Consider the following 18,552-nt stretch of genomic DNA (forward strand, 5'->3'; position numbering starts at 1 on the left):
CTTTTGTGCTAAAAATTGGTTGATGATAAAACCTAAAACATCTTCAAACAAAATTGTGACAATTGAAAAAAAAAAAAACTTCATGGGGCTGGAGAGATGGCTCAGCGTTAAGAGCACTGACTGCTCTTGCAGAGGACCCAGGTTCCATTCCCCAACACCCACATGGCTTAACAACCATCTGTAACTCCAGTTCCAGGGAAATCCGGCTCCTTCTGACCTCCACGGGCATTGCATGACATGGCTGCACTTACATACATGCAGACAATGCACTCATACACATAAAATAAAAATAATTTTAAAACATTTTTAAATAAAATATAAAATAAACTTTGTTCATTTTTATGTGTATGAATATTAATGCCTGCATAGAAGGGAAGACAGAAGGGGGTATTGGATCCCTTGGAACTGGAATTATAGACAGTTGGTAGCTGCCATGGAAATGCTGGGATTCAAACCCAGGTCTTCTACAAGAGCAGTCAGTCCAGCCCAGGCAATTTTTACTAAAAAGATGTTTAAGAATTACTCATCATAACTTCTTAGGAATGTAGAATCAGTCAAAAGTCCCTACATAAAACTTACTTTGCAATCATATTTGATTCAGTAGTGCTTGGAAACCTTTCTGAAATTGTTGTGCTTTCTAAAGTTCAATCCCTGTAAAATGGCAATGATATTAGTAGCAGATCACTGCCAATGCTTGAAATGTGATCTTACAGTTTATTTTACATATAACTAATAAATTCTGTGATGGATAGTTTAGTTTTCAACTTGACACACCTGGGTAGAGGGAACCTCAATTGAGGAATTACTTCCATTGGGTTGACCTGTGGCCATGTGTGTAGGGCATTTTCTTGAATGTTGAGTGATGAGGGAGGGTCCAACCCACTGTGGGTGGTGCTACCTCTGGGCAGATGGCCCTGTGTTGTCTAAGAAGGGAGGATGAGCAAGCACCAGAGGAGCAAGTTGATAAGGAACACTCCTCCATGGCCTGTGCTCCAGGTTCCTGCCCTTAGTTCCTTTGATGATGGACTGTGATCTGTAAGCCAAATAAACCTTTCATCCCAAGTTGGTTTTGGTCAGTGTTTTTATCACAGCAATAGAAAGTAACTAGCACAAATTCCTTCCTTTATAAGAATCAGTTTGGGGCTCTACATTACTAAGCCTTAAGATGTTATAAATGTTTTGACCCATACACAGAAAAAAATAAGCATAATCAATGTGCTCTGTGGTCATGTTGTTTTATGGGCATTCAATCAGTTTCTTCAAATGTCAGAAAGCTTGGTGATTTACCAGAATTAGAATAAATGAGCACATCCAGGAAATCACAAGCCAAATTCTGAAATGGAAAAATTTTTCTGCCTCATAAACCTTCTCTTGACCCTTCTCAGTCAGTAATAATCAAATAACTCCTTTCTGTTTCTCAGCTGTGTTCTGACATCTGACCCAAAGAGAGTTCTGAACTTTGTATCAAAAGATGAGAGCAGTATTTTGATTCGTTTTCTTACTGCATATGTGATAGTTTCACCCAGATTACTAAACATAACAGTTCTCTATTGGTTTCATTGCTTGGAGGTGTTCTGTATAAACATATCACAGTTGGTTTATGGTACTATCAATACAGTTCACGGTATTCTGGAACATGGCTTTTTACTTGCACATGTACACATGTCCCAAGTATTTACCAAGATGTGAAAATGCTGAGGCCTGTTCTTGCACACTCAAGCTTTAGTAGATGTCCACTTTTACAAGCAATTTACATATTCAGTAGCACTTTAAGAATATTTCAGATGCCTGACTTTTTTTCTAATAATCTTAGTGTCTTAAAATCTTAGTCATCATGGTGGGTGTAAGATGGTTTCATTTGACTTTTGATTGTCATTCCTGGTAAGTAAGGTTCAGCATGCCTATATGTGCTTGGCAGACATTTTGTTATGCTTTTGTGAAGGGCATATTCTGGTATTTTCTTATTTTTCTATTAGCTTATCTATCATTCTTCCCACTTATCTGTTCAAGTTCTTTATATAATCTGGAAAAAAAGATTACTTGGATTGTATATTTTGCAAATATTTCCCCCATTATGCAATTTAACTTTTTTCTCATTCAAATGTTGTTCTTGATGAGCAATGTCACTTATTTCAATGTTGTTGCTTATTAATCGTGACTGGTATATGTTTTATGCTTTTGTGTATCCTCTATGATATTTTAGGTATCACCAAATCAAGAGAAAATTTATATGTTATTCTTCAGATTCATTGTTATTTACTTTTAACATTTTATGCTAATTATCCTACAATTTACTTTGGAATAGAGGATGAAATGCTTATTTTTATTTGCATATCCAATGGACTTATGCTTTCAATTTTTTTTAGAAATTTACTTATTCCACTACTTTGCCATCTCCCTTTATAATAAACTCAGTATTCATAAATGTGCTACTTTATCACTAAGATCACTTCCATTGCACTGAACAATTACCATCTGTATATACAAAGAACAAAATAATGTGTTTGAGTCAAGGTTTCATGTAACCTAAGGTAGCTTCAAACTTACTATGTAGTCAAGGTTACCTTGAACTCCTGATCTTCATTCCTACATTCCCAAATGCTGAGATACAGGCATGTCAATACACTCTGCTCAAATACCAAAATATTTTTTTCGAGCAATAGGACTTTACAATATAACTTGATATCTAGTAACATACATCTCTAGTTTTACTGTCTTTTAATTTTTATTTAATTGTTTTTACTTTTTTAGGTGTACGAGTATTTTGTCTGCATGTATGTAAGTACACCCAAGCATGCAGTGCCTTTGGAAACCAGAAGACAGCATTGGATCCCCTTGAACTGGAGTTATGGATGGTTGTTAGCTGCCATGTGGGTGCTGGGAAGCAAACCTGGGCCTTCTGCAAGAGCAGCCAGTGTTCTTAATCTCTAAGCCACCTTAGCCCTATAGAAATTTCAGAAATCACATGTTAGAGTCTAACAACAACAAAAACCCTGCTGAGTTTTAAAATGAAATTTCATTAAACACATAGATAATTTTTAAGAAAATATATTCACCAATATTGAATCTTTTATTCCCACAAACAATGTATTCTCTCAAGTAAAGTCTGGATAAGTACTCTCCTCTTTACTATATGCTAAAATTCTCTCATCAGAGCAATTGCTCTGATGGTCAGGACTGAAAATATTGGGTTCTAAAGTAGAGCATTTCCACTTATCTATTATTTATTTATTTATTTATTTATTTATTTATTTAATGTATTTATATTATTCAGCTTCATGTGAAATACAATTTCATTCTTAAGAAAACCTACAAAGGCAGACACTTCCAAGAGTGTCTTACCTCCAAGAGTAGAAAATTTGTTACTTCACTGGGTTAAAGGCTAAAGAGATTTATATTTGCAATTACAGTAATTGTCTCTGTATTAGTTACAAATGTTGAAGTTATTTATTTTATTCAAAATATATTTACCCATGAAAAGCAACCTTATGATTAGATAATCTCTTTGCTGGTTGTTAGACGTTTTTGCTCAGGTATTATGGACATCATTTTTCCACTCCCATAACCAACATTGTAGCACGATGTCTCTAACTCCTTTGTCATATATTCCATTAATAAACCAAAGACACTGAGAAGCAATCTCAAACACAGCATTTTCCTTAGCTACTGACCTTGAATAATTATTTAATTCAAATATAATAAATATTTTTGAATGTTTAACTAGAAATATGTAGTATAATAGAAACATGTTTGTGGTTTTATCTTTCAGATAAAATTCATGTTTATGAACTTCATATGCATGAAAATCCACAAATCATTTTCCTTATGCCAACTCGGATTTATTTCTCTTTTGTTGTTATTTGGAGAGTTTTGCTCACTGCTGTGGAACTATGCTGTAATTAATCCTACAACTGTGCTTGTACACAATGCCTCCCATTTCTATTTCTAAAAATTTTCTCAGTCTTGCCTCTGACACATTGAGTTCAGGTAATTCACTTTTAAGATGATCTCTGCTGAGCCTCATTACCATGTAGCCACAGACTAATCAGTTATCTCTACCTAGAAGACCCACCATGACTTTAAGCTAAACAGATACCAGCAGGAATCCTTGTGTTTCCTCTAAAGAACTGCCTACATCCTATAATGTCTGTGTTGATGCTTAAGGACATAATCCAAAAAACTACAAACCAGTATTTTGAGATTGAATCTAGAACCTTCTCATTTTCTCCCTCCAAAGACCACACTAATGCTTAAGTTTTTACTAGTACTTCTTTTTATTGCCAAATATTTTCAAATATAGAACCAGAAACAGGTGCACCTGGGGGAAAGCCCAGCACTATTTTTAGCCCTTGGCTCCCATTCTTGCCAGTATTCAAACTGTATGTCCATTGGAAGCTGCTCCCAGGTCTTCGATGGAAGCTAATCAGGGTTGGTTGATTCCTGATACTAAGAATATTTATTAATCTAATATATAATCTATGTAATCTAATGTGCTCTGTTTTTATTCATGTACATCATAACGACATATGCTAATCCTGTGTTCTATGTTCTATTTTTATATAGATACGTTATGACCTCATGCTACTCTGTTCCTACTAAAACTAGAATCTTGAGGGCAAAGAATTTTCTGATTAATTTCTGTGTTCCCACAGCACCTGCCACAGTATTCAGGAAATTTTGCTGGAATTCTTTCTTGCCGTTCATATGTTTTTACCTCCATTATTTGAATAAAAATATATACTGTGTTCATCTTAATTGTATAACATATTGGAACATTTTTCAATTTATTATATTGTTTGCCTTCTTTTTTCAGTAATTCTTCTAATATAACTCTAGAATATTTACATCATTCATGATGGTTTTGAAGAGGTGTTATTCACAGAAGAACTATAGTTGTCAAATATTTGTCAAATAGTTCTTAGATTATTAGATAAGAAACACAACAAAACTATAATTCTTAATCTATAAATATTGATGATAGGTTCCAGAAAGTCACAGCTCTTTTATAAGGAGATGCAGGTAGTTCATTGAGCTAAGCTAGGGTCAGTTAATCGCTGCCTATAAGATAATCAGCTTAATGACAGAAAAACCCTTTCTATCGTTCCCATGTTGCTTTTTATCTTCTGAGTTATGTCTGACGTTGTTGCACATGCTTCATGGAAGTTACGATTGACATTTAACATATAGCTTGATGGGAGACATGAAGTCAAGGTGCCTTTACTCTAGGGAAGCAGGGAGATCTGAATACCCAATGATTGGCTGTTTGACTAACACAGAAAAGAAAGCAGAGTTTAGGGAAGCAGGAAATCAGAAAAACTAAATGCATAGAAAATGAACAAGTTAAAGTAGAATAAATTCTCTCTCATGTGAATTTATAATCACAGGTAATGTGATTATACATAGTCCATGGAGATTTGACAGATGTCGAAAATTTCCACTTGGTGATACTAGTTTAGATAGAAAGAACTCAAAGTTGTTGCTATAATAAGGTGAAATGAATTTGCAACACAGTCTTCACAGTTCATAAATTAGCATAGCCCTGCAGGTTCAAAACAAGAAAACATCAGGTCAGACATAAGAGAAATCAAATTGAACATGAGCAGTTTTTAATAATAATTGAAATTATAATTCACAATGTATAGCGACCCTTTAGGCTACTGATATTTGCTGCTGACATATTATCTGTCATTTTCACAGAACTGACAATTTGTAATTGAACTAATGTTTCACTGTTTCATTTAGTGTGTGGCTTGATGGGAAGCATGAAGTCAAGGTGCTGTTAGGCTGGGGAAGGAGGGAAATGGGGACGAGCAATAACAGAAAGGAAAGCAAGGTTTATAGAGGCAGGAAAGTTTCTACTTTGTAAAGTTTTGGAAACATGACTGCTTAACAGAATAAGCCTGACACTATGTCTGTTTAGCAAAATAATAGCAGTAGGTTCACCCTGGGACCTATGAACTTCTCAACTATGAATTTCCTCCTGTGGAGTGGGCCTTATATCCAATCAGAAAGCAGTTGGTTACTCCCATAACATTCCTGCCTCTGTTGTGCCATTGGGTATATCTTGTCATGCTGGTCATGATTGTGACTCATAGGGTTCAGGTGGGTGAGAGTGCTGATGACTTTTTTTTTGCTCCCAACAGCCTGAATAGCACCTTCCAGTACTATGAAAGTCAGCCAGCAAGTAGGAGGCTTCCTAGTCAGCAGATACTTGATGTCTCCATGTCCTATGACAAAAGTGTGTGGTGTCTTCAAAAAATAAGGTCTTATCCAAGTTCTGGCAGGCAACCACGAATGATGCAACAGCCTGTATTGTTTTAGAGTTCTCCAGGACACTCAAGGGGAGACATCACACACCTGGCACTGGGCCTTTTATTTGGCCTTTTATTTTATCCCCACTCATTTAAGATCTTTCTTCCAGACTGAAAAGATTGCTCAGTGGTTAAGACCATTGGCTGCTCTTGCAAAGAATCCAGGTTCAGTTCCCAGTACCCTAAGAGCAGTTAACATCTGTAACTTCAGTTCCAGGGAATCCGACACCATCTTCTGGCCTCCACAGACACAGGTGGTGTAGTTACATAAATACAGGCAAAACAGTCACATACATAAAATAAAAATACATTTTAAAAAAGAGTTTTAAAGATGTTTCCCCTTTTCACTACTGGCCCCTTGCTTCTTCCCTGGCTTGTACAGGTACTCCACGTTAAACACACAAATCTAAAGATCTGCTGTTAGGATCCACATATGGACAAAAATGTGATGCTTGTCTTTCTGGGTCTGCATTACCTCACTCAGTGAGGTAATACATTTAACTGTATTCCAGGTCCATACATTTAACTGTAAATTTCATTTTTCCTTACAGCTGAATAAAATCCCATTGCGTGTAGGTACCTATACTCATAGACTACAGCAGCTCTCAGACTTCAGCAATGATGTTTCTTTGTACAGTGGAAATGTTTACACAGGAACTTAGAACTAGACAAAGTGCAGAGAATACATTTCTGCTTACCCACTCCTGGGACATCTGTATCACACTCTCTTATCCAAAGACTCAGGGTCTATCATGGAGGAAAGTGTGTAAAAATTGTAAGAGCCAGAGGTTAAGGAAGATCAGGCTGAAAGTGTCTTCTTAGCACAACAGGACCTCTGTACTCAAGAACTCACAGAATGTTCCCTGCATAAGATCTGCAGGAGACAACCAATGGATCATGGAGTGGAGAAGGGCTCACCAGTCCCCATGCTCTGCTAAGCAGCTACTGACAATTGATGGCCTGGGGCAGGTAAAGTCAGTTTTCTTTAAGGCTGTGGTCCCTGTTAGGTCAACCATGCTACAGTGATTGGCCATATACCCGCAAGTATATGGACAGCATGAATTGGATTTGGCAGATGATAAAGATAAAAGGATATGAAGTTGGGAGAGGACTTCAGAGGAGATGGGGGAGAGTTGAATACAATCAAAATACATCATATAATAGTCTCAAAGAATACATAAAATATTTCTAAAAGGAGGAGGGGGAAGGAAGGGAGGGAGGAGATAAAAGGGAGGGAGAGAAAGAGATTCCCCAAAATATATTTTGAACATGTTTTCTAAGCACATTCACTGTAATTCACAGTGAAGTGTATCTAATAATCTAAAGTCTCTATCTTTGTGTGAGCTTTCCTAATCAATGTATGTTCTTCTAAAGATTTTGTATGCACTGCCATTTATCCCAAAAGCCAGTGAAATGGGCCTTTGCAATTTGAAATTGGAGAAACTGGAGTGTCATCAGCAAGTGGCAGGATAGGACTTTCAAGCACTTTTCTTCTCACAGAAACATAAATTTGTACAGTTATTCAAACACAAAAACACCTTCTCACTTGTAAAGAATGTAGGTGAGAGATTCTAGCCCCTGGATCGAGGGCACACATAAGCAAAGGCATACTGAGGAACATAGGAAGGACAGTCACGTTACCTATCTCATCCCTTCCCCAGCTTCAGCAGCATAATTAGGAAAGAAATGCCCTTTGTGTGACATATGGATTCAGCTTTGCCACGGACACCAGACCAAACCCACCACAAAAGCAGGACTACTTTAGTGGAACATAGTTCCAGTCAGATCCAGCAGCTCAGACATCCAGATCAACACCAGCAGACCAACTCTTAAGGCTGCCCCTCTCAATATTAAGAGAGGCCCTCTGTCCAGGGTCCAGGTTAGTCCTGAGTCCTCTGTTTCTGTAGGTACAAGACCCAGGATTACTGTACTAGACCCGAAAGGACCTTTGCCAGCCAGATTCCAGATCAGACACTCCATGTCTACCTCCAGGTCACTTTCCACAGTAGCAGACACCAGGCTTGTGGCATCATCACAACAACCACAAGGACCAAAACTGCAGGCTGGCAACCCTAAATCCCAACTCCAGGTAAACTCGAAGGGATCCAAAGTCCAGGACCACCAGACAGCTCTTCACACTGAGCTGTGGTGGACACAGGCTCTAGTACTGACCCAATGACTAGACTAGGAAATTCTCCTCCAAATAATTAATAAGAATATTTCTCAAATGCCTTCAAAACATGAAAAGAAGAAAACATTTCTATACTTACTTGTTTTGCTAAGTTAGCATTACTCATATACCAAAGGGGAAAAAAGGAAGGTAGAAAGAAAGAGAGAGAGAGACAACATGCGTGATTTACATGAAAAATATCCTCCAGAAAAGATCAAATGAGATTTATTCTAGATATGAAAGAATGATTCAAAACATGAAAATCTGTAAATGATACACCATTAACAAGACAAAAAGGAAACATTCTAAGATTTTCTCCTTTGAGGCTGAAAAATGTCAAAAAAATTAACATCTGTCATGATCAAAAACTCAAAAGATTAGATACAGAGTTGTTGTATCACAACAGAACAAAAGCCACATACAGTAAGAACACAGCTGATATTACAATCCAGAAAACATCTGAACTGTTTTCTTCTGAGAACAGAAGCAGAGCAGAGACAGCTGATCGCACCGTATTACAGCACAGCATTAAGGAAAAGAAACAGAACATAAAGCCTCTTATCTTCCAAAGAGAAGCAAATTGTCTCTTAAAGTCCCAAGACTCCAGCTAGAATTAATTTAAAAATTTAATAAACTTTTGAAGGATTAAAAATCAGTAGCCTTTCTATCCAATAGCAACAAATAGTCCACAATAAAAAAAAAAAAAAAACCTTAAGGAAAACATTCTTATCTACAATAGCATAAAGAAATAAAGTGAAATAAATGGGGTAAAAATGCTGATGAATTAAATTATAAAAGACAAATTAGTGGAATAATGGCCTGTATTCATAGACTGGAAGAATTAATGTTGCTAAAATGCCTACCACATGCAAATCAACTTATAGATTCAGTACCACCTCTAATATAATGTCACAGGTAATCTTTCACAGAAAACATTAAAAAAAATAAACTATACTAAAAATAATATGAAGTCACAAAAGTTTCCAAATAGCCAAAGTGATCTTGAGAATGAAGAATAAAATGGGAGCTACATTACCTGATTTCAAAAATATGTTATAAAGCTATAGTAATTTAAACATCATGGTGTTAATGTAAAAACACACATACATCAGTGGAGCAGAAGAGGGAGTCCAGAAGTGTGCCACACATTTACAATCAACTGATGTTTCACAAAGGTGTTGTAGGAATGGCTTTTACTTAACCATGTAACCAAAGATGCTTTGAGATCATTTAGCTTTATTTCATCTTCTTTATAATGTAAAGCAATTTACTAGGCTTTGTGCCTTGTAGTCTTAATCCCTCAGGACTCTCCCTTGCCCTTGACCCAGAACAATATATGAACTTATACATGTGTGATTTGCTTATCAGGGATTGCAAACAGGGAGATTTGTTGGAAGTAGCAGATTATCCCATTTGTGCTGCAAACAATAGATTGGATTAAATTGATGACATTGTGGTTATGTGGTCAGAACCTCTGATGGAGGTTCATTTAATGATGGATATGCTGTTTAAAATAAACACAGCACAAGCTGTTCTTGAGAGCCCAGTTCTGAGAGAGTTATGAAGAAGCAGGTTCCTGGAGCAGTTTGAGGCCCCTCTTGGCTAAAGTGGATGCTAAGAGTCAGGCTGCCTTTATTAAAGCATCACCATAATGCCATCCCATACTGCCTCCAAAGAACACCTGTAAAATGATATGGAGGAAATGCTGGTTTCCATAGATGGGGTTTGGAAACCAGGGCATCCACATGCACAAGAATGAAAACAGACCTTGACATTATGCCACACAGAAATCTATTCAAAATGAGCTTAAACCAAACAGAACTTAAGAAACTATAGAAAAAAATACATCAAAAGTTCTTCATGATATTGGTCTAGACAATGATTGTTTTGGTTATGAATTCCAAAGCAGAAGTAAATAAAGTAAAAATAGAGAAATAAAGTAAAACTAGAGCTGCTTCAGAATACAGAGCTTTTGTACAGCAAAAGAATCGACAACCAATATAGAGACAGCCTACAGAATGGGAGAAAATATTTGTAAACTCTGCATTTGATAAGGACTTAATATCCAGATTATCTAAGCAAATCAAATAGCTCAGTAACAACAACAAACAATATCCAGTTCAAAAAGCTTTAAAGCTTTAAATAGACATTGCTGGGGGGAAAAATTACAAACAGCCAACAGATAGATAAAAATGCACAATCTCATCAGCCATTAGGAAAATGCAAAATGAGCTCACGAGGACATCACACCTCTTAGAATGACTATGCTCAGAAGACAAAAGGTAACAAATGCTGATGGGGGTGTGGGGAACAAGACTCTCACGTGCTGCTCACTGTTGGGAAGGGCTGGAAAATGGGACAGCCATTGTGGAAGGCAGCTAACAGACCACTCAGTGATGCCAAAGAGGAAACTATGAGAAAATTTACAGAACTATGAGAGTCCTTGAAGGATAGCAATTATTTCAACTTTAAAGGTTGCCCTTCCTGTACAATACTCTTTAAACATTAACTTTTATAAAACTAAATGTTTACCTATAAGGAAAAATTATGTTATGTATTTCACAAAGCTGACAACACAGGCATCACAGAAATTCAGGGAAAATAGAATATTGTCTAAATTATTATTATTTATCACCTCTTTCTAATTATCTTTAATGAATTTTAAGACCTTGTTGTTTGGGAGTGTTGAAGGGATTATGTTTTTGAGACTTGGCCTCCCTGTAGCCACAGCTGGCTTTGAACTTGCTTTGTAGACCAGGCTGACCTCAATCTGCTTTCCTCTGTCTCTTGACTGCTGGGATTAAAAGCATGTGCCACCAAACTGATCTTGTTGTTTTTAAAAACTGAGGTTTTGGGGCTAGAGAGATGGCTCAGCAGCTAAGAGCACTGGCTGCTCTTGCAGAGGACCAGGGTTCAAGTCCCAGCATGCACATGACGGCTAACAAACATCTTGAATACAGCTCCAGGAGATCTGGCACCATCATCTGATCTCCCTGGAGATTGCATGACATGGGTACACTTACATACATGCAGGCAATACATACATATGCATAAAATAAAAAATGTATGAATGAATAAATAAATAAAATTTTAAAATAACTAATAAAAAACTCAGTTTTACAACAAAGTTAAGAGATTCATGGATATTCAATAAAAACCTTGCTTCACACACATGTGCAATCACCCCCATTATTGATCTCACTCACTGGAGTGGAACATATGCTGCAATCAATGCACTTGCCTTGATGTGTCACTATATCTGAAATCCATCATTTAATTATGGTTTTCCTCTGGCTGTTATATATTACATGTCTTTAGAAAAAAATGTGCATCCTCTTTGATGGTCATGTGTACGGTATTCTAATTCTCTATAAATCTTCTGTGTGTGACCTAATTATCTGTTCACCTCATCCTCCCACCCCCCACCCACCCCAAACGTTGGCATCCATTGATCTCTTTACTCTCTCGATAGTTTTGCTTTTTCTAGAACATCACATCTTTTGAATCATATAGTTTGTGAAGTTTCAGATTCACTTTTCACATTTAGTAATATCCATTTAGCTTTCCTCCATATTTTCATTACTTAATAGTTCATCTATTTTTCACTACTAAATAATATTTCTCTGTCTGAATACATTGCAGCTGATTTATCCACTCACTTACTGAAGGGCATCTTTGTTACTCCCAAACTTTGACAAGCATAACCAAGATGCCTTAAATCTCTATGGCAGATTTTTGTGCAAATACTGTTTTCAGATTCTTTGGGAAAATACCATCCGATGTAATAGTTGGATCATATAAGGATGTTGCAAGATACTGCAAAATGGTCTTCTAAAATTGTTTTATCATTTTCTGTTCCTACCAGCAGTGTGTAAGAGCTCCCAGAGCTCTACACTGCTGCCAGCACTTGGTGTTGCTGTTCTGTATTTTGGCCATTTTAACAAGCACAGAGTTGTATCTCATAGTTTTAATGTATGTTTTCCAGATAACACATGATTTACAATAATGTTGGAAAATGTTTCAAAACTCAAAACTATGGAAACATTTCTTGATCTTGTGCAGATCTCATGCCACAGCTAGTGTAAGATGATGTGTGCAACAGCCATGTCATTTCCAGAAGTCAGCATTTCACAGCTCTCGTCCCCATCTGCCAACTCTTTTTGCCACACTTCTACAATGTCTCCCAAGACTTATGCATTACTAGTAACATGGAAGAGCAGGAGAAGATGGATTGAGGGTGCTAAGGAAAATTGGAAGTAAGTAACTGTAGATTGATATAATCAAAATACATTGTATAAATGTGTGGAAATTTCAACAAATAAAAAATATTATAAAATAGCTAACTATTTGCAATTAGTGGTGCTGAAATAATACACAATTTTACATCAAATGCATTGTACTCTAGTATTTGTTAAAAATTACTTTCAGCAGGACCAAACGCAAAACTAATGTAGTATGTAACTTACAATTCTTTAGTGGAGTATCTTTACATTTATAAAGTTAATTACCTAAGTATAATTTATTTCAATGGTTATAGAAATTTAAAATGGTACAAGTTTGGAAAATGGCTTGAAAATCACCCTAGAAAAATGAAAGCTTTTATGTTATATGTTTGTAAATGTTCTTAGCAGCTGTATTTGAAACAAAACTACTAGAAGAAATACAAATGCTAAACATATGAATAGATAAATTTTTCATATCTATATATGCTGTCTAGCAACTGAAATTAGTAAGCTATTAATATATGTTTTAGACTTCAATGAATTTCAGAATTATATTTGGTGAAAGAAGATGCCCTCCATGAAAAAGGGATACATCTTATGGTTCCATTGGCAAAAATTTTAGTGAATGCCATTTAATGAACAATAACAGAAAACAGGTTAGTATTTGTCTAAAAGTGACTAAGAAAGAAAGGTTGCAAAAAGATACAAGAAAGCATTTAAGGATGAAAGATTATGCTCATTTTCTTGACTGGTGGGATTATTGAGCCATACAACACAAACTTTTAAAATTGTACCCTTTATGTTTGTGTACGTCTATGTCAATTATGCTGAATGAAACTTTAAAACAAAAGCTCTCCCAAAGCATGTTATCTTAACTCCTTTTTGTCTTTGAAATAACATCTTCCAAAACAAATATCTTACCTTTTATCAATATTATTATTGACCATGTCACTAAGGAATTTATCTTGCATAAGGATAAAAAGATTAGTATCTTTAAAAAATCATGTTTAAATATTTATTGCCTATTATGAATGAAACTTTAAAACAAAAGCTCTCCCAAAGCATGTTATCTTAACTCCTTTTTGTCTTTGAAATAACATCTTCCAAAACAAATATCTTACCTTTTCTCAATATTATTATAGACCATGTCACTAAGGAATTTATCTTGCATAAGGATAAAAAGATTAGTATCTTTAAAAAATCATGTTTAAATATTTATTGCCTATTAGTTAATCGTGACACAGGTTTTGTCTAATTGCTAGCATGAGATTTATAGACAGCTAGCAAACAAGCACATTTTTGGTGGAAACTTAATCCATTCTGATAACTCATCCAAGAAAAGAAGTGTGGATGAAGTCGAGCCATCCAAGATACTCTGCACTACCACGACGTTTACCTTTTCTGATAAACCAAGTAGACAGTTCATTACCCTTTGTTATTAATGAAGCCATCTTCTCTCTAGTCTCATTTTAAACATAGCTTAATAAAAAGAAAAGACACTGATAAAAACAAACAGCCTAAAATATCTCCCCTAGTCTCCTACAACCTGACAGATCCCTGGAGAAAGTGCTCTGGTCTCTACGGTTTTGTTCTGTTGCAGTAGCTGCTCTTCCAGAGGACCCAGGTTCAGTTCCTATAACCTACATAGTGACTCACTGCCACCAATAATTCCAGTTCCAGGAGATCTGAAGCACTCTTTTCGCTTCTGAGGGTATTTCACTCATGTGAGGCACTTATATACATGCAAGCAAAACATATCACTCATGTGACACACTTATATACATGCAAGCAAAACACATCCATTTGATGTGTTTTCAAATGTGTTCTCAAATTTTTTATTATATACAAAAAATAATAATAAGTAGTAGGATTCTCAACATGAAGACCCTTTCTGTCACATCAGAAGAAGTATCCAAACTATTATGGATGCAAATCAAACTACATAAATGCAAGAAACCTGAAATACCATGCAAGAAACATAAAATACCATGACCAAAGGAAAGGCTTATACTTGCACATCACAGTCCATCATTGAGAGAAGTCAGGACAGGTGCTCAAGTAGAAACCTGGAGGCAGAAACTGAAACAGACCATGGAGGAAAGCTGCTTACTGGCTTGTTTCCAGTGGCTTACCCAGACCCACCTGCCTAGAGATGGCACTGCCCACAGTGGGCTAGGCCTTCCCAACTCAATTAGAATTCAAGAAAAAAGCCCACAGACATGACTTCAGACAATTTGATGGATGTAATTCTTCAGCAGAGGGTCTCTCTTCCCAGATGATTATGTTTGTTCACATTAACAAAAAGTAACCAGCACACTCTTCAACTCTGGAAGTCAAAAATAATGAAATGATAAACTAACAGATAAATATTTCAAAAGTTTTCTGGTAAAAATAATCAATGACTTCAAAAACAATACAAAAATGCAAATGACTTCATCCCAGAACCTGGAAAAATTAGCAAACTGGATGAGAAAATCATAAATATGGGTGAAAAAGTCAATAACATGGAAGAATTATTCAGTAAGGAAATTGATATTTTGAAAGCACAAATATGACAAATGAAAGCCTTGAGAACAGAAACTAAAACCAAGGTGACAGCAGTTATAATATTGGGTAAAGTAGATCTCAAACCAAATTTAGTCAAAGGAGACAAAGAATGTCACCACATAGTAATAAAGGGCCAATTCATCAAGAAAACAAAACAACTGTAAATATATATGCTTTAAACTTTTAAGTACCTGATTTGAAAAAAATAAACAGTACTAGAACTGAACATGACATGTCATATTGGTCCTGTTAACAATAATAATAGGAAACTTTAATAACTCACTCTAATCTCTAGATCGATTATTCAAGCAAAAAAAAATAGCATAGCAAAAATCTGAATGTCTCTCAACTGACAAATGGTTAATGAAAATGTAGTACATCTACTCAATGGAGTTCTACTCAGCAGTAAGAAAAGATAAAATTATGAAATTTGTAGGTAAATGGATGGTAAATGAAGTAACACAAACACAAAAAAAGCAAGCAACATATGTTCTCCCTCATTTGTGGATTGTAGCACTGTTAAGTTTCGGGAATCGAGAGTATTTCCCACAGATACCCAAAAAGATTATACAAAAAGTTTATTCAGGAATTTAAAGTTAAAAAAAAAACCCAACAACCAAATGGTGGCTAGCTGGGCACAGACTTCATGAGCCAAAGATGAAGTCTGGCCCCCAAAAATAGCAGGCAGGGGCTTTTATTGGTGAACTCCACAGAAACCCGCATGCACCAACCATCTTTTTAAAATAATTGGATGTCCCCATATCCTGGGTATGGCGGAAGTCTTGATTGGTAGGGGCTGTCTTCACAGGGCATTGGAATGTGCTGACTGATATCTTTTAGGGCCAGAAGTTTTTGTTCATACCTTATAAGGCTTTTACATGTCCAGGGCTTGCTTAATTTATAGCTTCCATGGGGGGAGGGGGGTAGCAACTGGGAAGATTTACAATATGCCTAAGCTTGTCCAGGCTTGTCTGAAGAAGCTAGCCAAAATGGAGTCAGAGCATTCTGGCTCTTCAGCGCCAATCCCTTCTATGTGAGTATATAAATTCTGATGTAACACCAGGAGCCAGGTAAAGGCAAAGGATACATGGGCGTAAAGGAAAAGAAACAACCTGAAAGGGGGACAGTAGGGAACAGATGTTACCTGAGGGAGGTGGAAAAAGTGGGAGTAATCGGCAGAGAGCAGAGGAGGGAGGGACATGCAAGGAATCATAGTGTGGGAGAGGGAGGGAAGTCAGGAGAGGAAAGATGGCAGGAGTTGGGAGGTATTGGGGGAGGGTGGGAATAATGGGGGCACTGTGACTAGGAAGGGAGGGAGAAGGGAAGCCAGATGGGAGAAAAAAGTAGAGATGAGTGAATCTTGGGGGGCTAGGAAACCTACAGGGAAAAGTGATGCCCTAGAAACCCTATGAGAAATGCATGTAGAGTGTCTGAACATTAATGCATATGTATACCTAGGAGCTGTTTAGTAGGGAACCCAGTGCCAGATAGATGAGACCTCCCTCAGAGTAACAAACATGCTGTAAAGCACTCATCAAATAAGTTTCTTTTTGCAACAAATGGAGGCTACTGCAGAGTTGCACATCTGGTCAGGCACAGAGAACATGCACCTTGGAGATGCCCAGTACTAGATGACATCTGCAGTTGAATCTCTGTAACCAAGGTTCATGGAACACAGTAGAATAAGGAGAAGAGAGAGGGCTAATGCACCCATCAATTCTCACCAGTGAGACTTCCAAATACATCAGAGTGTCATACACACAGAAGGCCTCAACTGGCCAAGTTTTGGAGAATAAGAAACTGTTGAGTGTAGGATGGCACTCCTACATTGAACCTCACCCACCCACGACTCAGGGATCATTGCAGAAGAGGAGGCAAAAAGGTTGTAAGAGCCAGGACTGGTTCATGAACATACGGAGGTGGAGGCTTCTTGGTCACTGGAAGCTTATTCATATGAGCCTGTGGCAGCGGTGGCATTGAACACAGGACCCATGTCAGCTCAATTAAACAAGGGCCCAAAGGGGAGGTGAGAAATAGGTGGTGGTCCAGCACTAGATTTAGAGCTATTTGAGACTGATTGCTGCTGGGCTAGGGAGAATATGACTTACATATGACCACTAGATGGGCTGGCTAGCCTCCATTGGAGACATTTACACTAAAGGACTTTTGGGTACAAACACCTGAATGAATAGGACTCAGCATGTATGGCAAAGTGCATAGGGTTTGGGGCAGGGGGGAGGCATGGATTTGAGTGGGAAATGTATGAAATTTTAAAAGCTCAATGAAAAAGAAAAGAAACATAAAAAAATGAACTAGGCCTTTATGCTCTAGAATAGCTTTTAGCCATCAGTTACATTCTGAATACAGATATTCTACATAGATAATGAGTTCACCAAGGTGGCAATGGCTTAGACTTAAAAAAAAATGTTGGTGTGTGATTCCTTAGACTATCAAAACAGAAATAAACTTTAAAAACTGCAAAAGTATTAGACAAAAGGCCGGGTGTGGTGGCACAAGACTTTAATCCCAGAACTCAGGAGGCAGAAGCAGGCAGTTCTCTGTGAGATCCAGGCCAGCCTGGTCTACACAGTGAGTTCCAGGAGGACTGTGGGTAGGTAGACCCTGTCACAAAATAAAAACAAAACAAAGCAAAGACTTAGACAAGAGTGCTCATTTATTCAATATAGAATTCAAAATCTTAGATCAATAAAACAGCAACAACAAAAAGCATAACCAGGAATAAACCTCAGCAAGGAGCAGGCATGAAATTGTGTCCAGCCACTCTGGTAATCAGTAGGGAGGCTACTTAAAACCTGAAAATAGGGCTGGAGAGATGGTTCAGTGGTTAAGAGCACTGGCTGTTCTTGCAGAGAACCCAAGTTCAATTCCCAGCACCCAAATGGTAGCTAACAGCCATCTGTTACTCCAGTTCCAGGGTTCCAGCACCTTCTTCTGACCTCTGGGGGCACTGAATGACATGCGCATTTACATACATGCAAGCAATACATTCACACACATAAAATAAAAATAATAAATAAAATATATGGATTTAGAAAAATAAAAATAGAACCACCATATAACCCAGAAACCACTTGGTTCATACCAAAAGGATTGTAAATCTACATTCTACAGAGATTCTCTCAGGATCATGTTTCTCATTCTGTTATTTGCAATGGTCAAGAAGTAGAATATGTCTAGATGTCCTAAAACTTGTGCAGCAGTTTTACCTGTTGAGCCACCTTACTGGCCCAATTCCTATCGATTTTTAACAATAGATTATAAATTGGTGGGATTTGTGCAA

The sequence above is a fragment of the Nannospalax galili genome, unplaced genomic scaffold (assembly GCF_000622305.1).
Source record: "Nannospalax galili isolate Female #2095 unplaced genomic scaffold, S.galili_v1.0 scaffold427, whole genome shotgun sequence".
Classification (NCBI taxonomy): Eukaryota; Metazoa; Chordata; class Mammalia; order Rodentia; family Spalacidae; genus Nannospalax; species Nannospalax galili.